A 23,741-nucleotide genomic window follows, 5' to 3' on the forward strand; every position below is an offset into this window, starting at 1 on the left:
CGCTTTGCCAGCTCTGTGCTGGTTGGTTTCTTGTAGTCAAGGCAAGACTCCATCCGTTCTCCACTCCATGCCCATCTGCCTGAGGCGGCTCTCCCACTGTGCTGCAACCTGCAATGCAAGTAGGCCACGTGTGGGATATGTTGCACCCCTTTTACTCTCACCTGGGTGCATAGGGCACATGCTAATCTTATGCAAAATATGTAACTGTCCCTTTTTTATATTATATATGTACTGAATTGTAACTAATCAGCTACACAAATGGACAAGTACAAGATAGTGACTATTATTCAGTCCTTGTTGCATAGAAAAATATTTTAATTAAACTATAACCAAGACTAAGCAGTGATCAAATACAAACTTAGAGGCTGCGTAAGACACTACATCAAGCATAATCTCTCCCTTTGGGTTGATATTGGTACTTTTTTGTAGATCTTAAAACTGAAATCCATTTCATATGCAAGATACTGTATAAAATTTGCTTGTTGCCATTGAACTCTGTTGTTTAATGTATAAAAATATATTGGGTTTCCATTGCAGTTAACATTTTAAAAAAGAATTATTTGAAAGATGAATGTCTACAAAAATATAATACTAGTTTAAACAGATAGGTTTACCTGAGAGAACACAGATATTGACTCAAAATACATAAAGCATTCACATGTGCAGTGGTGGGGAAAGGCAACCTTGGTACATTTAAAGAAAGGGGAACATGTTGGTAACACACATCTGAAGTATTTATCAATTATCATGTGCTCGTCCAGCATAAAACAAAATCTCAAAACCCATCAAAGGAACATTGCTCATAAGCAGCTACAGTACAGGCTGTGCTTTTGACAAGCAGGCTCTTTTCCTTCAGTTCGATGTCATCTTGCTGAGGTATCTTCATTTTTCTCCCATTTTGGCCTAAAACTGATGTTTTGAGAAGTCTGACCCTGCAAGATTAGAAAAGAGGACTAGTTATTAGCCTAGTAATCTGTTTAGGAATGCTAGGGTTATGTGATATCTTTTATTTTGGTCTATTCAATTTGTGTGTCATGTTCAATCTAAACCAGGGGTAGGCAACCTATGGCACGCGTGCCAAAGGCGGCACGCAAGCTGATTTTCAGTGGCACTCAAACTGCCCGGGTCCTGGTCACCGGTCTGGGGGGATCGGCATTTTAATTTAATTTTAAATGAAACTTCTAAACATTTTGAAACTTATTTACTTTATATACAACAATAGTTTAGTTCTATATTATAGACTTCTAGAAAGAGACCTTCTAAAAACGTTAAAATGTATTACTGGCACACGAAACTTTAAATTAGAGTGAATAAATGAAGACTTGGCACACCTCTTCTGAAAGGTTGCCAACCCCTGATATAAACTCTTTGCTCCTGTAAAAAAAAAAAATCTACTGGGTGGTTATATTATTCTGGGGCAAAACTCTCTCTAGGGATTGGTTAATAAGATATAGAGCCAGTCATCCAGAGGCTGCCAGTTCAAATCCTCTCAAAAGCAACAGTGACCTGTGAATTTGTTACCATTTGGTGGTTCTCAGTGTCCAGGTGTCCATGTTACAAAAATAAGCACTAATAGTATGTGTCAGTGGGAAGAATGAGACTTGAATGGACACGGAACCTGAACCTCTCCTAGAGATGATTTCTCCAGGTCAGAGGTGAAGCATAATTGCTATGAAGATTTCACAGTTGCTATTTCTTTTACATCTATTCTGTGAATAAACAGAAGAATTCAGTCTCCAACCTTGTTAGTTTGGCATGATGAGCTTTTTTGAGCACTACATTCACACGGACACTTTTAAGAAAAACCTTGGTAAAAATATAATAGCTTAAGAAAGTAATTATGGCCGAATTTGCCATGAATAGAGCACATAGTAGGGTTATATGGCATATATGATCTAGCACAATCTGAACAACACACAAAATTCTTCAAAATTTGATGCACTATAAATGTAAAAGGAGAGAAGGATGTAAATTATTGTTAAAATGGCTTTGCAAAGGATTTAATGAAAGATGGGCAGAAAACTAGAAATGATTGTGTTGAGTTGTCTGAAAAATAGACAGTTGAAGGATGGAACAATATTATGGCTTTAATGGCTTGTATTTAGTTGGTTAGCATTGTACATTAGAGTTACCTTGTGAAGTTCTCTATGGGTATGTGGAAAAATAGTTGGGAGATAGTAATTGTCTTCTGCCCATTCCATGGGACCTTGAAAGCACACAGTCTACATACATATCCCAGAAATTCTGGGCTAAGTCATTGAAAAGTTCATTATGCTTGGCCTTTGGTGATTCTTTTAGGAACATCATGAAATCCCAGAGAGCAATGATAGCATCTGCTACCTTGAGTTTCTTCATTTCCACCAGCCTATGAGAGGAGATCTCCCAGCAGTGATGGTCAATCTCACCTAGGCTTCCAGGAGGTTCTTTCTGATATTCTGGATTGGCATAAATCAAATTCACTATCAATATACAGCCCAACTGAAGGTACCACCTTCTTCTACACACAGAGTCCATGCTTCACACTGGTACCTAAAAGAAAGGACATAAAAACAAGAGTAACTTTGCCCTTCTCTAATCCTTTCTCACATAACTTTAAAAGATATCCCTAAGATGATTTATGAATTGTGGTCATGCATAACACTTAACATTTATAGTGCACTTTTCATTTCCAAAGCACTAGTGTAAACATTATCCAATAAAATATGCTTTACACTATGCTTGCAAAGCAGCCGTATTATTAACTCCATTTCACAGATGGAACAATTAAGATAAAAAAGTTCAATGACTTGCCAATAGTCACAGACTATGTTGGCCTCAGAGCTGGCCTTAGAATTCAGGAGCCTGTGTTTAGACCACCCTGTCTCTCTGCTAGTTGTTCAATTATTAGTAGAGATTTAAAGAATTATAACACTCATATTTAAAATTATTGCAATCAAGTATCAGGATTATAAACAATCTGCACTGCTGGCAGTTCTGCCAGTCACTAACCATTTCAATTCAGACTGGCAGTAACAGGGCAAAGAGTAGACTATTGCACACAGAATGAGGCTTTCCAGCCATAACAGAGGGAAGAGTAAGTCCAAAGCTGTCGTCTTTTAGTATTGCATTGAAATTAAGCAAATACTTGTTATAGCTTTTCTAACATGTATGCATAAAATATTAGATATCTAGAGAGAGCAGAATGGGAGAGGCAAAGAGTAGCAACCCCACCAGTCATAATGGAAAGCCAAACACTACAGCGTATACAGCCATTGTGAGCTGATCTACACTAGGAAAATTCTGACGTGAAATTCTCCACTGGTGTAGCTCGATCTGCTCAGAATAACTACTCATGCTAAACCATCTGTTCCACCTTGTTATTTAGCTGTGACATTGAGTACATTTCCCAGACCTGCAGAAGAGCTCTGTGTAGCTCAAAAGCTTGTCCCTCTCATCAACAGACGTTGGTCCAATAAAAGATATTACCTCCCTTACCTTGTCTTTCAGAACAGGGTTAGATAGCACAATGCTTAAAACACCTGAGCCCTCTCTGCCCTATAGCTTCCACTATTGTTACCATTGACTGAGCTACACTGATGGAAATTTACAGGTCTGAAGTTTCTCACTGAAGACATACCTAAGAAAGCAGCTGAGATGAAAGCTGGGAGATGAAAGAGCTGGAGTCAGGATGTACCTTGTGAATAGGAAGAACACTGTTGATTTGTTTCAGTACATAATCTCTTTGTTTCTGTGTCTTTTTAATTATTATTCAAATCCAAATGAAGCATACTTTAAAAGGAAATCTGTTCCACTGTGATGCAACTTGTATTTTAATTCAACAATTATTCTCCTCAGCATCCACATATTCCCAGTGTTTGAATACAGGTGGAATAAAATGATTTGCAGAGACCAAGTTAATTATGGCTTATCGACCTAATCCAAATCTCATTGAAGTCAATGAGAGCCTTCCCATTTTATTGACAGGATAGGTCGTCTCTCCCCCAAGGTTTAGAGCCATCTCCTTTATTTGAACCCAACAGTCACAGGTCTCAGAAACTTAACACTAAGTATAGGAAAATACCAATACACAATGAAGTGTATTAAATTGCTATTGTTGTTTCAGGGATATACAAACTGTTAACTGTCCAGCCACTTGGGGAACGATTAGCATTCAGTCAAGAGAACCTTATCATTCCTCTGCTGACTGCCAGAAGAGGTCACTCTCTCAAATTCTGCTAGCCTACTCCACAATACAGGCAGATCTGCAGGTTGGAGTTAAGATTGAGCTGTTCATGATGTCTCTGCAGAGTAAACTTACACTATCATGATTTGGATGACCCAGTAATTACACATGTCCATATGAGCAGTGTCTTGGAAGAGCCCTTCATCGTAGTTCTCAAACAATAGTCAGGAGAAAGCAGATCTATTTTCTATTTCCAGCACTATTACAGACTTGCTATGTGACCTTGGGTAAGTCACAGCCTAGCTGAGCCTCTTTTTTTACTATCTCTATATAATATGGGTATGATAATATGAAGCTACTTTACAGGATTGTGAGAAGAATTAATGTTTTTAAAGCACTTTGCGAGCCTTGCAGAAAGGCACTGCATGCTCAGTATTGTGATTATATCCAGTGATGAGATTGATTGTTTTAGGGCCAGAAGGTAACACCAGCTTCTCCTCTTGATTTCCAAGTCCCAGGCACCAGCTAGTTAACACTTGGAACGCAGCAGCCCAGGATGGCTTCAGCTGTGGCACCAAAAAGAAAAGTTTAAAAAGAAGGAAAAGACTGTGAGAACTAGCTCAAACCCAGCAGCAGCAATGGGACTAAACATCCTTTAGACACTTCAGTCCCAAAACCATTATCCAACTTTTAGTTTTGAGGCAGGGATCATCTACGCTGTCCCTGTTCTGTGCTCACTGTCCTTTAGCTGGTTGTACGTTTTTCTTAGCCCCTCCTCTCAATGGGCTGGGGGGGGAGTACAGATACATAAACGAGACTGAGAGAAAAGACAGATGATAGTAAAGGTTTGAAAACATTTGCCCTCATTTGGTATTTCACCTAAATTCTACCCTGCAGATTTATCTGCCACAGCATTTATAACCACACTTTTCACCGCAGTCAGATAGTCCCGTACCAATTCTCAAAGTAAAAACAGCAAAGAAGTATGTGAGCTACCAACTTTCAGAGGTGTCAGGCAAATACAAAATAGTGATTTGAGCCAAAGAAAGTTTTACACTGGGTCCCAGGAATTTGTTGTATCTCCCAACTGGGTTTCCTTCCAACCAGAATAATTTTGTGAGCCAATAATAATAACAGTAACACAACATTTTACAAAGTGCTGGCAACCAGTCCCTCATTCACCCTCACTGCATAGGCTAGATAACCACTAATATATTGAATCTAATTCTGTTCTAAACCTTTCCTTTTTATCTATGGTTAAAGGTCAATTGGTTATACCTTCTTCTGCAGAGTAACTTTTTGTAAGCATGTGTTCAAGTTTCTCTGAATGCTTGTTCTTGCCTATGTTACTAGAAAGTATTCAGTAAAACAGGGATGAAATTATTTATCTTCCTTACTTTCATTTCACCGGTGCAGTAAGAAAATGTAAGTGCCTTGGTTATGAAGCAGTAAAACAGCAGCTGTGAAGTCACCACCAATTTTTATCAGCTGCCAAAAGCAGAAAACAAAAATTACAAAAGTCAGTTGCCATCTGAACCCCTGAACCAGGAGCAAACCCCAGAACAGCTCTCAATTGGGACTTGACAAGTCATGAGCTAACGACTGTCACTATTCAGCACAGGACAAATTAGTTTCACAAAGGAAATAATTTAAGTAACAACGTGAAATACTTACAGTGATACTGTGGTGAGAGCAAATACACTATCCCGTGAAACACTAGGGATCAGCCACTTGTCGAAAAGGAAATAAAGTCCTGAACTGGCTGCTGGAGTCCAGTAGACTGAAGAGGCTGCTGCTCTAGGGAAATTGGAATTGCACTGCACAGAGCCTAGGAAGACACTGACACTGACACAGCAGCAACAGCAGAAGCATTAACTCCAGCCAGTGGAAAAGGGGAGGAGAGGGGGCTATTGATCTGAAAGTCCCACCCCTATCTACATCACCTTCTCTGAGTCAGTCTCGCCCAAGTCCCTGTCCCCTTGTCCCATTCCGAATGTGTGTATAAGGTGGGGGTGGAGATGGACAGAGGTACAAACTAAAAATGTAAGAAGTCACCTCTCTCCAAATCATTAATGTGCATGAAGGCTCTCCCCTCCCTTGCAACACAAATTTCAACCTGCCAAGGTAGTTTCAGTACTGCTGTCCCCCAGTCCCCTAGATAGATTTTGTCCTGTCCTGTGTTCCCAGTGTGAGGACAAGACATTTTGAAGTGTCACACTTCCCTGTTATCTGAGATCATCAGAAAAGTTACTGCTTTCCCTACTCATCCTCCAGGTTAGGGTGTTAACTTCTTATCCTACGCGTAATTTAGCCCCAATCATATAAATCTAAGTTTTCATGGAAACACACCTCTTTAATGCACCCATGACTATCCTGTATGCGCGCACACACACACACCCCCACCCCCACACCAAGGAGAGACTTCAAATGTATGGAAAATGGGCTTTCCACCTGGGACATAGATGCTATATCAGGGAGATTCCCTGATTTAGGGCTAATTTTACAGCACTTTTTAACGTCTCTAGTGTCTCCTTCTGGTAATTTAAATTCTTTTCTGTGTATCATTAAGGGATATTTACAACCTCATTTTCAATTGGTACTTTACCACAACCCTGACTCCACTCCAGAAAATTGGAGGAGAAACCTGTCTGTGGGCACAGAACAAATGCACAAGTTTATACTGCACATATAGCAGGGGTAAGCAAACCATCTACCGCAGTTTTTAATTAATTCTTTTTGCTGTTGTTTTTGTTTCTTTACTAGTAGTACCTTTTTGCCCCAAAGAAAAGTTGGTTGATTTATTTTATAATAACTAATAAACATTTTTCACATTAAATATTTTGTAGGGTGGTAAGGATTTGCTGCAGAGGTTGTTTTAGTGTCTTCTATATTGCCTTCTGTTGCTATGCCCACTATGGAATAGTCAGAGTAGAGAATAGGTTTGACTCACATGTGCATTTGAAAACATTCCATATCCTTAGCGGGAGGAGAGACTTCTGAAGGTTAAACTTTATATTGGATCTTCTGACATGAGTCAAGGCTCTTAGCTCATGCGACTACTGCAGCATGCATAACACAGGCCACATAGTGCTCATAAAGACGTTATAGTCATGGTCCTAAAAGCAGAGGAGGCTAGGGCAGGAAATCAGCTTCTGCATCACTCAAAACAAGCAGTGTCACTGCACAGCCAATGAAGTGGACGACACACATAGTAATCTTTGAGGGAGGCAAATGCTTTTCCCAACCCCCATTGCAGCATACTTAAAACTTTGAGTACTTCCATGCCACTTGTGGTGGGAAGGATTCTGCTGGATTATTTTGGTTTAGTTCTGTCTGCTATCCCAACAGATAACCTTATTAAACGAGATATGGATTCTATTGCAAGCTTTGTTGTGGCCTTCCTGTGTGACTATGTGCAAGTCACCTAACAATGCCCTAGTCTCCACATTAGTAATGTGAGGGTAATATTATCTTAACTCACAGGAGGGTTGTGAGGTTCAACTCATTAATGTCTGTAAAGTGCTTTGAGCTTCTTGGATGGAAGACACATTGTTAGTGCAAAGCATTGTTGTTTCAGGTGTCCCTACGTTCATTCCTGCAGTCACATTACTTTTCACAAGCTTGTGACCCTTTGCCTCCCCACAATGCTTAACATTGCTGAGGCATTTTTAGTCTGCAAGTATTACATTTTGTTTGTGCACTTACAGATGGAGCAGTAGGACAAGAGCACTGGCTATTTATTCTTGGACAGAGCCAGGCAGAATGAGCTGGACAACTGGGAGAACAGTCAATAGAACCCCGAGCAGAGAAGCCTCAGCTGCAGGAGTTGGCAGAGGAGTTAAACGTGCTGTTCTTCCACACCATTGGAACACCTTAAGAAGATGGGGTTGAGGACACTTTGCAGTGGCAGGTGTGATAAAGACAGGGCAGAGAGAAGGGAGAGGAGCTAGGAAAAGGACAAAATGAGCATGTAGAGAAGGAGGACAGAAGAATGGTGGAGGAGAGAAGGGGGGAGTCATAACTGAGTCAATTTGTATAATAGATAGAGCACCTGGAGTTTTTATGCAGCACAGTATAATAGCTCAGTGGTTTGAGCATTGGCCTGCTAAAGCCAGGGTTGTGAATTAAATCCTTAAGGAGACCATCCAGGGCAAAAAAAAATAGTTGGGGATTGGTCCTGCTTTGAGCAGGGGGTTGGCCTACATGATCTCCTGAGCTTCTTTCCCTCTGGGCTACGTGCTGCACTCAGTAAGGACCAAATCTCAGTTCAACTGAAGTCAATGGAAAACCCTCAGTATGCTGGCTTTCTGGAGTTCCATGTTCAAATCCCGTCTTTGGTCACTGGTGAAAATGAATTTGGTGATGGCTTTTTCCAATTGCGTACATCTTTTAAAACAGCTCCACCACAGACAGTTTCTCAGGAGAGCTCCCGAAGTATTACTGCATGTGCATTGTCTGAGCTCTCTGAGGAAATTAATACTTCAAGCCAAAGTATTAGACTGTCACTTTCATAGGCACTAAGTTCTCCCACCTGTTTTTAATAGTAAAACAACCAATAACAGCTTCCTCTTTAAGTCCAATTACTGTAAAGCACTTTCCACCATAGGTAGTATTCAGATCTATTAACTATCCAACACAAAGGTATTCAGAGATGAGCAAATTATTAAACAAGCTGTTCTAGGGAATCTAGTGAAGGTAGTTAGTTGTTCAAGGCTCTGAATTGGCAAGGTCCATGCTGCCTCACAGCCACAGCCCTGCACTTGAGAAAAATGCCAGAGAATTTTAAATGATTACTAGTGAAGGTATTACTATTATGTGTCATCTGAAAGAGAGCTCCTCCAGCACAGTTGCCTCCAACACCATGCTGGCACACTGGCTCAGTAAAGAATTAGAAAAAAGGTCCATGGCCGCCTACTGGAACACTAACACCTCTGCTTGCAGCATCTGCTTTTCTTTGAAGTCTTTCATCCAGGTACTCTGCCAATCGAACTCTGCATAGTTTGTGAGATCTGGCAAAATCACTGCATAAGATTCTATTGGTGCAAGAAAACATGCCCTGCTCAATCTTGGATGATGTCAGGTACATCTAACTTTCTAATTTATATCTGTGCTCTTCTTTAATCTGAGTCTCTGACACAGCTGTCATCCAATAGATTAAGACCGTAATTCGACTTCTTCAATTTTTACAGATGTTACTTTATATAGGTGTGATATTGTACTCCATATGTTTTATGGAAATATCCTTATGATTGTAAATATGATGTATGGAATATCATACATATCAATTGGAATATGCATTATGCAAAAGATATCATTGTAAGGTATCATTTCAAATTTTATAATCTACTGAGTGGGTTCATCCTATTTGTATGCATGTATCATTCTTGTATCTGAAGCTAGAAATATAAAATATAACTCTGAGGTCCTATTGTAATTATGCAAAGTTTGGGCCATTAATGGTGGCTTAGAATCTTGATGGCTCCCATTAACTAGGACAATTGGTTGTAAATGGTTTATTTACCTGCAAGCCTTCCTGTGTACTTGTAGGCCAGCCCAGGAAGAATGGAGGCTGGGGTCCCACAAGACTTGTGACCATGTCACATGATAGTGCACTCCATCTTAAATCTGGTACTTTTCCATTTAAAAGGAGGGGTGGGGACCCAGAGAGACAAAAGATTCCTGCCTGGTGCCAAAGCTATAAAAGGGGGTGGAACAGAACAAAGTAGGTTGCCAGTCATGAGAACACTCCTGCTTTCCACCTAAGATGCCTGCTGGAACTGACAAGGACTGTACCGGGGGAAAGGATTGGGCCCAGACTAGTAAGGAGTCTAATTTGTGGGGTATGTCTACACTACGGGATTATTCCAATTTTACATAAACCGGTTTTGTAAAACAGATTGTATTAAGTCGAGTGCACGTGGCCACACTAAGCACATTAATTCGGTGGTGTGCGTCCATGTACCGAGGCTAGCATCGATTTCCGGAGCATTGCACTGTGGGTAGCTATCCTGTAGCTATCCCATAGTTCCCGCAGTCTTCCCCGCCCATTGGAATTCTGGGTTGAGATCCCAATGCAAAAACAGTGTCGCGGGTGATTCTGGGTAAATGTCGTCACTCAATCCTTCCTCCGTGAAAGCAGCGGCAGACAATCATTTCGCGCCCTTTTTCCCTGGATTGCCCTGGCAGATGCCATAGCATGGCAACCATGGAGCCCGTTTTGCCTTTTGTCACTGTCACCATATGTGTACTGGATGCTGCTGACAGACTCGGTACTGCAGTGCTACACAGCAGCATTCATTTGCCTTTGCAAGGTAGCATCCTTATTGCACTGTATGCCATTGTAAATTGGCAATGAGATGATGGTTATCAGTTGTTCTGTACCGTTTGCTGCTGTCATGGGTGTTCCTGGCTGGCCTTGCTGAGGTCGGCTGGAGGCGCATGGACAAAAATGGGAATGACTCCTCTTCTTTATGTTATGTCATTCCCTTCTTTATGTTTTGTCTAAAAATAGAGTCAGTCCTGCCTAGAATATGGGGCAAGTGTACTAGAGAACCAGAGAACACAGCCACTCCATGTCAGAGCCCCAGAGAGGCCACAGAAATGATGAGCTGCATGCCATTCACGGGGGGTGCCCCTGCAACAACCCCACCCATTGCTTCCCTCCTCCCCCAACCCTCCTGGGCTATCGTGACAGTGTCCCCCCATTTGTGTGATGAAGTAATAAAAAATGCAGGAATAAGAAACACAGACATTTTAGTGAGATAAAATGAGTGGGAGGCAGCCTCCAGCTGCTATGATAGTCCAGGCAGGACATTAAAGCGGGGGGAGAAGCCCACCCACCCACTGCTATGATAGTTCAGGTAGTATAGAATCTTTTCTTTAGACATGAAAGGGGGGGGGGGCTGATGGAGCTCTGCCCCCAGTTGCTATGATGAGGATGGTTACCAGCCATTCTGTACCATCTGCTGGGAATGACCGGGAGTCATTCCCATTTTTACCCAGGCGCCCCCAGCCGACCTCACTGAGGCCAGCCAGGAACACTCACGGGCTGATGATGACGATAGACAGCAATCATATTGTACCGTCTGCCACCGAGAAGGGGATGCTGGTGTTCAGCGCCGCAGCACCCCGTCTACCAGCAGCATGCAGTAGACCAGGCCTGCACAACATATGGTCCGCGGGTCGCATGCGGCCCACGGAGGCTCACTGTGCGGCCCACGATGGGGAATCAAAGGGCTCCGGGCTGCTGGCAGCCGCGGGGAGCCCTGAGCCCTTTAAATCTCATCCGCGGCAGGGATTCAAAAGACTCTGAGCTGCCTGCAGCGGTGGGGAGCCCAGAGCTCTTTAAATCTCAGCCACGGCCGGGATTCAAAGGGCTCTGGGCTGCCCGCAGAGATTCCCGGCCGCAGCTGAGATTTAAAGGTCTCAGGGCTCCCCGGTGGCTGCAGGCAGCCCAGAGCCCTTTGAATCCTGGCCTCGCTTCAGCAGACGGACTAGGACTGGGATTTAAAGGGCTCGGGCTCCCCTCCGCGGCAGGAGCTCTGGTCCCTTTAAATCCCTGCCCCAGCCCCGCAAAGCTCCGGTTTCCCCCAGTCGCCCAGGGCCCTTTAATTTGCCCCTGAAAGCTCCCAGCAACCTCTTCAGCTGGGAGCCCCTGATTGATTTAAAATCAAGTATCACCTCCCCATCCCCAACCTTCCTTTTTGGCCCATAGCTGTTTTGGTGGGGCGGCGCTGGGGAAGAAGGGTTTGTTTCTGAAAGGCTGGGTGGTTCTGGGATGGGGTGTTTCCGTGGGCCGGGAGGTCCTAGGGGGTGGTGTTTCCATGGGGCTGGGGGGTTTCGGCCCTCAGCTGTTTTTCTTTGGAGTAATGTGGCCCTCGCCACTTTACGAGTTGTGCAGGCCTGCAATAGACACAGGGTGACATTGAAAAAGGCGAGAAATGTTTTTTTCCCCTTTTCTTTCGGGTGGGGGGAAGGGTGTAAATTGATGACATATACCTTGAAACACCCGGGAAAATGGTTTTGACCCTTCAGGCACTGGGAGCTCAGCCAAGAATGCAAATGCTTTTCGGAGACTGCGGGGACAGTGGGATAGCTGGAGTCCTCAGTACCTGCTCCCTCCCTCCATGAGCATCCATTTGATTCTTTGGCTTTCCGTTACGCTTGTCACACAGCACTGTGCTGTGGCCTCTGTCTATCACAGCTTGCAGATTTTTTCAAATGCTTTGTCATTTCGTCTTCTGTAACGGAGCTCGGATAGAACAGATTTGTCTCTCCATACAGCGATCAGATCCAGTATCTCCCATACAGTCCATGCTGGAGCTCTTTTTGGATTTGGGACTGCATCGCTACCCGTGCTGATCAGAGCTCCACGCTGGGCAAACAGGAAATGAAATTCAAAAGTTCGTGGGGCTTTTCCTGTCTACCTGGCCAGTGCATCCTAGTTCAGATTGCTTTCCAGAGCGGTCACAATGGTGCACTGTGGGATACCGCCCAGAGGCCAATACCGTCGATTTGCGGCCACACTAACCCTAATCCAACATGGCAATACCGATTTCAGCGCTACTCCTGTCGTCGGGGAGGAGTTCAGAAATCGGTTTAAAGAGCCCTTTATATTGATATAAAGGGCCCCGTTGTGTGGACGGGTGCAGGGTTAAATCAGTTTAACGCTGCTAAATTCGGTTTAAACGCGTAGTGTAGACCAGGCCTGAAAGAAGCTTATTGGAACATCTCTGAGGGTGAGATTTTACATGTAAACAGTTTCTTAATGTATTAGGTTTAGCCTTGCGTGTTTTTGCTTTATTTTGCTTGGTGACTTATTTTGTTCTGTCTGCTATTACTTGAAACCACTTAAATCCTACTTTTTATACTTCATAAAATCAATTTTGTTCATTAATTAACCCAGAGTAAGTGATTAATACCTGGGGGAGCCAACTGCTGTGCATATCTCTCTATCAGTGTTACAGAGGGTGGACAATTTGTGAGTTTACCCTGTATAAGCTTTATACAGAGTAAAACGGATTTATTTGAGGTTTTGATCCCATTGGGACTGGATGTCTGGGTGCGGGAGATAGGAAACCCGCTGAGTAGTTTTTGGTTAAAATCTGCAGCTTTGGGGGCATGGACCAGACCTGGGGCTGTGTTGTAGCAGGCTAGCGTGTCTGACAAGGCAGGGTTCTGGAGTCCCAAACTTTGGCAGGGAAAACAGACTCAGAGGTAATCTCAGGACATCAAGGGACAGTTCCAAGGAGGTCTCTATTACTGAACCCATCACAATAGGCTTTTAGACATTAATAATAATTTATAGAGCACCATAGCATACACAGCGCTGATAGGGTATAAAGTGAGCTGGATAATGAAGAGTCTCTGTGCCAGAGAACTTTCTGTCTCTAAAGGCATGTTCTGAAAAAGAATATAATACAAGTATATAGTAAGACTTGTTCTTAGACTTTCAGAATATGCACTGGTGAAATATGACAGGAGCCGTAGTCTGTTTTTATGTGAAAATGTGATCAAACTGCTGTCATCAAAACAAGGTATATAATATTAGACACACAAATCCAAATGTGCTTTGAAACTGATGATACTCAAAACAACTCTAGCTGTCTACTGATGGCCTTTAAAGCATTAGCAGAGGGACAATTATTTCCTTTGCCTCTAAAAGGTAAAAAGAACCTAATTGGGCCAAAATAGATATATGAAGAGAAACAGCCAGAGGATGGGTATACAGTGACTTGATGTGAACCTATTACTGAGCTTTTTGAAGAATCAGTGAGCTTTTTGAAGAATTAAAAGAAGCAAAATCCACATGAGATGCAATTACCTCTTGAAAGCCTGAAACAGTTTTAATAGCCAATGATCTTAGCATATTAGACAGATTGTCAAAGCCACCTACTAGTCATAATGATAAAACTCAAAACTATCTCCTCCATAATACCAAGTAAAATGAAAGAGGAATCGACTGTATATAAAAGTAATCACTAATGATGATCTTAAATGTTCTTTCTAAATTTAGGATTAAATAGTATCTTTGAGGCTATATGTGGGCCTTGCTTGAAAATATCTGCAGATCTCTGTGTTTCCAGAACCATTCATTCTGTTTTAATTTTTTATTATAAAATTGTACCACCTCTGTGGAGTTGGTTTCCATATCAGCACTTCTGCCATATGTGGTCTATGTTTAACCTACACATATTGGCCATACCAAGACAGATTTCTTTAAGAATTTTTTTGCCTACCATATACTTTTAATCTGCCTTTCTAATCCAGATTGGGTTTCCTAGTCATAGATAGAGATAACAGATATGCATATGGAGCCTATATAGTGCTATCCACTGGCAATTTTATTTTTGAATCAGAAATTATCTTTTAATTTTACCCCATACTATTTTTTTTGTTGTTACAACTGGATTACCAAATTGAGGGGGGGAAACCCAGGTTGTGTTTGTTTATAGTACCAAATCCATTGGTACTATTTTGATCATTTTGATTATTCTTGCTCAAACTTCTTTACATGAATATTTCCATATGTATATAAAATGGTGCCACCCAATCACACAGCATCTAAGTAGGCACTGAGGGCCAGATGTTCAAAGGTATTTAGGCATCTGTAAATGCAGAGCCTTGTAGTACTCTCAAAAGCACTTAAGCAGCTTAGGTGCTTAACTCCCATTGATTGCAATAGAAGTTAAGTGCCTGTTTCACATAGGTGCTTTCATAAATCCCACTAGGTGCCCATCTCATCTTCAGGTGCCTAAATACCTTTGAAAAACTGATTTAATGGGCCCAATCCAATGGCCATTGAAGTTAACACAAAGGCTTCTATTTACTTCGGTGAGCGTTGACGTAGGCCCTAAATCAATTTTTCATTATACATTTAATACATTCATTAATTTTATTACCTACTCTCAACTCTTCTCTTGCCATATGATTTCTTAGCATAGTATTATATGCTCTTTTTAACCCTAAAATCAGACCTTTCCAGAACAGCATCTATGGAAATTAGAATGCTAGGGAATGGGTTTTTCTTATGTAAGCTAATCCTCCCATAGAGAAGCGTAGGCTTTTGCTATTTCTAAGACCCTGTTTCCCCAATATCCTATCCAATTCCCTTAGGAAATTATTTATGTAAAAATTATTTGATAAGATAATGACCCCCTCAAAAATATTTTAATTATTTTTTATATTAGAGGCATTTGCCTCTTGTGACAGGAGACTACTGAGTCTTTCCTCCACCATTGGTCAAGTGCCATGTTTCTTGCTCCATTATAGTCTGTTTCCATAACAGTGACATTTTTCTCACTAGTTTTCTTACATGTCATCTGTTGTCCTCTTTTCTGTCTTCCACCAAGTGGTATCCTGTCAAGTGCTTGTCTAGAAATACAGCTTCTTGATACCTGTACAAAATGGCCAAACCAGTTCAGCCTTTTTTTTTAATCATTGTTTCTACAGTCCAGTGGCAAGTCCTCTGTAACACCTCAGCGTCGGTTACTTTATCCTGCCAGCAGACACCAAGTTATTCAACTTCGCTGATGGAATGCATTACATTTCCTGTTGGGGGGATTCTAGCATTTGCCAACGGTTTTGTTTGTTTGATTGTTTGTTTGATTGTTTATTTGGGGGGTCTTGATTCATTGGGTCTGAATGGAGTCTTCCGCATTCAGCCCACCACATTTTGCATACTCCAAGAACACTAATATTGAGCAGTCATTTCTCTACTTGACTCAGTTTACCAGAGACCCACATGGTTCATCATGCTCCAGCAGCATGCAACCCTAGTTTTAGTTTTAGCTGTTAGGAGCTCTTGTTACAGGCAAGAAATTCCCTCATGGGTTTGTTGCACCCTCTTCATACCTCCATGTGAACCCGTTGTCGACTCGACTCCAAGAGCCTAACTGACATAGAGGCTGGCTAATTGACATAGGCTGTTTTATCAGGGTTGTTTTTGTAACTGACTTTTTTTACAGGGACAGGACTGACTCACAACCATGGATCCATGGCTGCTCATTCAATATATTCAGAACGATTCATATTATGTATGGGGTTCCTTCATCCACCACCCACGGGACACACCTGGTAGCTTAGGATGTCCCCACAATAAGAAAGGATTTGAAAGGTTAATTTTGAACCCTAACTCCCCTTCACACTATTATCTGCATTTGACAGTCAAGCCCTAAGAATTTATGAACTACGGCAAACTGCCCCCTGAAAACTAAGGCCCCTTCGTGCAATGGGCTGCACTCCGGTGGACCCCACCTTTAACTTAAGTGGAGCTCTGTGCATGCACAGGGGATCTGCTTGCGTGGAGTTCAGTTCAGGATTGGGACTTAATAATTGCATAGCATCTATGGAAAGACAGAATTCTATAGCATTCTAGCCAAGGATCTCAAAGCTTGCATCAAATAATTTAACGAAGACTAATGAAGTAAGACTATCACATCTCTAAGGTAGTATTATCAATCCAATTTTTATTCCAGTGTTTTAGGGAGCATTTAAGAGTGAACTCCTTTTGGGAACTAGGTAGATGATGTCTCCTCCTCCCACATGGACTCTCAAATACCATCCTGTCTGGAGCCAAGACAGGAACTGGATGTTCTACACTGCTCTGTTTATGGACTCATAGACTCATAGACTCTAGGACTGGAAGGGACCTCGAGAGGTCATCGAGTCCAGTCCCCTGCCCTCATGGCAGGACCAAATACTGTCTAGACCATCCCTAATAGACATTTATCTAACCTACTCTTAAATATCTCCAGAGATGGAGATTCCACAACTTCCCTAGGCAATCTATTCCAGTGTTTAACTACCCTGACAGTTAGGAACTTTTTCCTAATGTCCAACCTAAATCTCCCTTGCTGCAGTTTAAGCCCATTGCTTCTTGTTCTATCATTGGAGGCTAAGGTGAACAAGTTTTCTCCCTCCTCCTGATGACACCCTTTTAGATACCTGAAAATTGCTATCATGTCCCCTCTCAGTCTTCTCTTTTCCAAACTAAACAAACCCAATTCCTTCAGCCTTCCTTCATAGGTCATGTTCTCAAGACCTTTAATCATTCTTGTTGCTCTTCTCTGGACCCTCTCCAATTTCTCCACATCTTTCTTGAAATGCGGTGCCCAGAACTGGACACAATACTCCAGTTGAGGCCTAACCAGCGCAGAGTAAAGCGGAAGAATGACTTCTCGTGTCTTGTTTACAACACACCTGTTAATGCATCCCAGAATCACGTTTGCTTTTTTTGCAACAGTATCACACTGTTGACTCATATTAAGCTTGTGGTCTACTATGACCCCTAGATCTCTTTCTGCCGTACTCCTTCCTAGACAGTCTCTTCCCATTCTGTATGTGTGAAACTGATTGTTCCTTCCTAGGTGGAGCACTTTGCATTTATCTTTATTGAACTTCATCCTGTTTACCTCAGACCATTTCTCCAATTTGTCCAGATCGTTTTGAATTTTGACCCTGTCCTCCAAAGCAGTTGCAATCCCTCCCAGTTTGGTATCATCCGCAAACTTAATAAGCGTACTTTCTATGCCAACATCTAAATCGTTGATGAAGATATTGAACAGAACCGGTCCCAAAACAGACCCCCTGCGGAACCCCACTTGTTATACCTTTCCAGCAGGATTGGGAGCCATTAACAACTACTCTCTGAGTATAGTTATCCAGCCAGTTATGCACCCACCTTATAGTAGCCCCATCTAAATTGTACTTTCCTAGTTTATCTATAAGAATATCATGCGAGACTGTATCAAATGCCTTACTAAAGTCTAGGTATATCACATCCACCGCTTCTCCCTTATCCACAAGGCTCGTTATCCTATCAAAGAACGCTATCAGATTAGTTTGACATGATTTGTTCTTTACAAATCCATGCTGGCTATTCCCTATCACCTTACCACCTTCCAAGTGTTTGCAGATGATTTCTTTGATTACCTGCTCCATTATCTTCCCTGGCACAGAAGTTAAACTAACTGGTCTGTAGTTTCCTGGGTTGTTTTTATTTCCCTTTTTATAGATGGGCACTATATTTGCCCCCTTCCAGTCTTCTGGAATCTCCCCCGTCTCCTATGATTTCCCAAAGATAATAGCTAGAGGCTCAGATACCTCTTCTATTAACTCCTTGAGTATTCTAGGATGCATTTCATCAGGCCCTGGTGACTTGCAGGCATCTAACTTTTCTAAGTGATTTTTTACTTGCTCTTTTTTATTTTCTCTTCTAAACCTACCCTCTTCCCGTAAGCATTCACTATACTAGACATTCCTTCAGACTTCTCAGTGAAGACTGAAACAAAGAAGTCATTAAGCATCTCTGCCATTTCCAAGTCTCCCGTTACTGTTTCCGCCTCCTCATTGAGCAGTGAGCCTACCCTGTCCTTAGTCTTCCTCTTGCTTCTAATGTATTGATAAAAAGTCTTCTTGTTTCCCTTTATTCCCATAGCTAGTTTGAGTTCATTTTGTGCCTTTGCTTTTCTAATCTTGCCTCTGCATTCCTGTGTTATTTGCCTATATTCATCCTTTGTAATCTGACCTAGTTTCCATTTTTTATATGACGCTTTTTTATTTTGTAGGTCACGCAAGATCTCGTGGTTAAGCCAAGCTGGTCTTTTGCCACATTTTCTATCTTTCCTAACCATCGGAATAGCTTGCTTTTGGGCCCTTAATAGTGTCCCTTTGAAAAACTTCCAACTTTCTTCAGTTGTTTTTCCCCTCAGTCTTAATTCCCATGGGACCTTACCTATCAGCTCTCTGAGTTTACCAAAATCCGCCTTCCTGAAATCCAGTCTCTATTCTGCTGTACTCCCTTCTACCCTTCCTTAGAATTGCAAACTCTATGATTTCATGATCACTTTCACCCAAGCTTCCTTCTACTTCCAAATTCTCAACAAGTTCCTCCCTATTTGTTAAAATCAAGTCTAGAACAGCTTCCCCCCAGTAGCTTTTTTAACTTTCTGAAATAAAAAGTTGTCTGCAATGCAGTCCAGGAACTTATTAGATAGTCTGTGCCCCGCGGTGTTATTTTCCCAACATATATCTGGATAGTTGAAGTCCCCCATCACCACCAAATCTTGGGCTTTGGATGATTTTGTTAGTTGTTTGAAAAAAGCCTCATCCACCTCTTCCACCTGATTAGGTGGCCTGTAGTAGACTCCCAGCACGACATCACCCGTGTTTTTTACCCCTTTTAGCCTAACCCAGAGACTCTCAGCACTTCCGTCTCCTATGTCCATCTCCACCTCAGTCCAAGTGTGTACATTTTTAATATATAAGGCAACACCTCCTCCCTTTTTCCCCTGTCTATCCTTCCTGAGCAAACTATACCCATCCACACCAACATTCCAGTTGTATGTATTATCCCACCAAGTTTCAGTAATGCCAATAATGTCATAGTTGTATTTATTTATTAGCACTTCCAGTTCTTCCTGCTTATTACCCATACTTCTTGCATTTGTATATAGGCATCTAAGATACTGGTTTGATCTTGCCTCCCAGCTTTGCCCTGACCCTCCTTCCTCTCTGCCATTATAGCCCGTGCTCCCTCCTGTTTCCAACCCATCTCCCAGGTCTTGTTCCCCACTTACCTGTGGGCTTTGCTCACCTGTCCCCGTCGAACCTAGTTTAAAGCCCTCCTTACTAGGTTAGCCAGTCTGTGCGCAAATAAGGCCTTTCCCCTCTTCGAAAGATGAACGCCATCTGTTCCTAGCAGTCCTTCCTCGGAGTCTTCCCTGACATTAGGGAACATATTCCGCCAGAGATTCTTTCAGCAAGGAGGCTTAAAACAATTTTAACTAGATAGTATTCTGCTCTCCCATCATGATATTTCTATTCTGTAGCTCAGCCAGGAAGGGGCCTAAATGGACTACTCACATGAGTATGGTTTTCTGGACTGGGCCGAAAGAAAGGAAATAATAGCACTTATACGTGACTATAAGACCATTTTGTAACTGATCAGAATTAAGGCAAAATAAAACATTTCTCTCTCAACTTATTTCAATATTAATAACGTTCTACTGCATTAATTTTGAACGGTTCCACTGATTCTTTTAAATTGCCATATTAGTTGAAGTTGCTCCATCTAGTGGAGCGTTATCATATTGTAGTGCACATGCAGGCCATTGGTTAAATCTATTTTTCTGTCAAATAAATATATTTTTTTAAATGATCAATTTACATAAGCAGCATTTTAATGCAATGCATCAATGTTTTAAAACTTTAGAAGCCCAAATGTTTTTGAATTAACTATTTTTGTCAAATTCAAAACATAATCTATGCCAACTTCACCGCTTTGTACTGATGTGTTCTGGAAACTTTTAGAAAAGCAAGAGAAAAATAGAAAGTTGTGTTATTTGGACCATTCCATTTTTGTTCTAAAAGTAAATCTCTGGTGTTAATTAAATAAGAAGCATTTCTTAACTTAAATAATGAACATCAGTGATGGTTCTTGTCCATAATAAAAAAAAAATTGACTTGCGTATACAAACGATTACGGACAACCTGTATTGAAAGGGATTTAATACCCAGGTGTAAAGCAATTTAATGCCTTGTTCTCATTAAAGTCATGATATAATTGTTGTCCATGTCATGAAAGAATAGAAATAGGTAATAATTAGGATTTGATGTAGCAATTTTCCAGTTATCATGGACAGTGATGTGTGAGCACTTGAAAATGTAAGTAGAGTAGAAATAACAGTAATGGAAAAGTTCTGTAGTAGAAACTACAGAATATTAATCAATTAAATATAAATCAGTTTGAATTATTGTAAAGCTCTAATAGCCATATGCATGATTCCACAACTGAATTCTGTTGTATGATTACACATCTTGCTATTTTAAATCTGTTACGTAAGTGGGACTCACTGCAGATAAAGAATTGAATCAATGGAATAGCAATAAACAGTGCGTCACTGATTAGCAGTGTGTGACATCAAGGAAAAAATGGTGGTGTTCTACAATCAGTCTTGACACTTAGTATGCCCACTGTCACACCCACTGTATAACTCAACACCCAAATTAAATTAAAAGAAGACAACAACAGCATCAGTAAGTTGCTGGTGAAATTGGCCGGGTTTTTTAGAGTAATGATATAAATATTTTAAAAAGCAATGCAGTTGGTAAAGAAACCACCTAAACACCTTTGATACTTTGTGGTGCATACCAGCAGTCTTAGCATCTCTCTTATTTTTCTTCTGTATTATAAAGACTTTGGCAGAGAAGACACCTAAACAATGGCTCCTTTCAAAGGCAATGATGTAATAAGTCATCTAATTCTTGTTCTTCTTCTGAACTTGCTCAGTGTTGGAGCAGAACTAGTGCTAGAAACAGTGGCGTTGATTCTAATGAGTACCATCAACACTCACTGACTTAAGCTGCATTGAAGGTTCTCATTTTCCTGTGTTTCCCTTCTTTCATCTTCAGTGATGATTGATGTTATGGAGCTGAATTAATGTGACCATTGATAATATCTCTGGATGAGGCTGTAGACATATTTACCTTCCTGTTCGAAATCAATGGGAGTTGAGGGTGACCAGCATTTTATGATATAAGAGCTGCTAGCAACCTCAGAGTGAGTGTCTTCAAGAACAAATATATTTATAGATTATGCCACTGGTATTATCAATTGTCATGCTGACTCAACACCCTAAAAACCAAGCAGTACTGAACTTGAAAGAAGTAATGAGAATACTCATTAGGGTGTACTGATGTACAAGAAAAGAACATGGACTATGACACTAGATTATTCATAACCATTAATGAAGAAACTTCCAATATTATGTACCTTGTGCAATGTGGTCTAACAATGTTCCCTTGCTGTTGTATTTGCAAAAGAACATTTACAAGTCCTACAGAAGACTCCAATATAATAAAGTAAAACACATGAAGTATTTGGAGGCATTACAGTTACTATTAGCCAAACCCAGCTGTACAGTTGGTAGGTAACAAACAAACTGCAGTAAAATCAGCAAATAATTATCAACATAACTAAAAGCTCTTCTCCATATTTTTTCATATATGTAAGTGAAAGACAATGAGGTAGAAAAATGGCTTAATTTTCAGGCATTCTAAAAATACTACTAAGTAAGTACTTGGATCTAATGCTTAAGGATGAAAAGCATTATATGTTGTGGGCATTATGGAATCTCATTCAGTTAAAGTATTTTATTCATTAATTCATCATATCCATCAACAGAGATCAGGGACAGTCAGTCAAGATTTCTCATATATCCTCATCAGCACAACAATCCAGCTGCTGAATAAGCACAGCCTAGTTTTATTTATGGCTAACAGAGGAAGTGTGAGCAGTTGAAAACCACAGGCCTGGAAGTCTAGAAGTCTGGATTCTATTATTTATTCTCCCTTAAACTTTTTTTTAAAAAATAAAATATTAAATATAAATTATGGATAAGGGTAGTTTAATAAATACAAGAAAAGTTATAGTACCCTAATTAATTTATCTTAGTGTAGAAAATATTTATAATTAGCTTTTTACATAAAGATATCATCCAAACTTCATTCTGTGATGAGAAAAATGAAAATTATAGGGAAAACACCAAGAGTGAAAGTAACTTACAGGACTTACCAGTACAGCTGGAGTCCTCGGGTGGGTGTGGCCTCAACCGGAAGAGGTGTGGCCTCTTGAGATTTAAAGGACCCCGGGCACCGGCTGTGGCTGGGAGCCCCAGGGCCTTTAAATCAACCCGGGGCTCCCAGCTGCAGAGGTGGCTGGGAGCCCCCCCGGGCTCCTGCTACCGCAGCGCTACGGACCCTTTAAATCCCCACCGCAGCTCCAGTTGCCGGAGCCGCAGGCAGGATTTAGAGGGATCTGGGTTGACCGCAGCGAAGGTAGCCCAGAGTCCAGCCGCAGCAGCCCAGAGCCCTTTAAATCTGGCCCAGCCCGGCCGCCAGAGCCGCGGGCAGGGGGTTTAAAGGCTCTGGGCTGCTGCTGCCGGAGCCATGGGTGGGGGGTTTAAAGGGCTCTGGGCTGACCGCAGTCCGGCACAGCGTACTGGCTCTTGCCGGTGCGCCATACCGTACCGTACTGGCTTACTTTCACCTCTGGAAAACACAATGACACAAACAGGAATTAAGTTATGTATTAACCACTTTGTACATGTGGTTCCCAACTCTGAAGAGTCCTATGCCAAGAAAAGAGAGAGAGAAAAACATAATGTTTAAAATGTTGTTAAAACTGTGGAAAGAAGATAGGATGGATCAAGAATTGAAAATAGACTTTAGTGTCAGCGCTAGACATAAGCAGACTAAGCAATTGCTTAGTGCCTCCGGTAACTCAAGGGGGCCCCCTATTCACTTTTTATTATTATTAAAGCTACAAGTCGGTCACAAAGGTCACAGATTCCATGATTTTACATGACCTCCATGAGTTCAGCTTCGGGGGATGGGACTGGGGCTTCAGCTGTCAGTGTTGTGTATAGGGGCCCCAAAAATATTCCTGCTTCAGGCCCCCAATGGGCTAGCACTGCTTCTGATAGGCTTTTAGGCTTTTCACATCTAGGATATCAGTTCAAATATAGTAGTAATCAGTACTTCCAACCATCAGACCTATTAATATATTCACTGAAGACTG

At 41.5% G+C, this 23,741-nt stretch overlaps 1 long non-coding RNA gene across 4 annotated transcripts; it reads right to left on the reverse strand.

The window, feature by feature from the left end:
- Positions 1-335: 335 nt before the first annotated feature.
- LOC115645612 lies at positions 336-19,782 on the reverse strand. 4 transcript variants are annotated; one of them, XR_003998787.1, is made up of 6 exons: positions 19,741-19,782; positions 5,837-5,990; positions 5,560-5,650; positions 3,617-4,728; positions 2,133-2,529; positions 336-932 (listed from the first exon to the last, which is right to left on the reverse strand). It is a non-coding gene; the product is annotated as an uncharacterized LOC115645612 (long non-coding RNA). The 4 variants fall into 4 exon arrangements; XR_003998786.1 differs by having other exon boundaries at positions 5,837-6,007; positions 19,741-19,779; XR_003998788.1 differs by lacking the exon at positions 19,741-19,782 and having other exon boundaries at positions 3,617-3,673; positions 5,837-9,431.
- Positions 19,783-23,741: the final 3,959 nt, after the last annotated feature.

The sequence above is a fragment of the Gopherus evgoodei genome, chromosome 2 (assembly GCF_007399415.2).
Source record: "Gopherus evgoodei ecotype Sinaloan lineage chromosome 2, rGopEvg1_v1.p, whole genome shotgun sequence".
NCBI lineage: Eukaryota > Metazoa > Chordata > Testudines > Testudinidae > Gopherus > Gopherus evgoodei.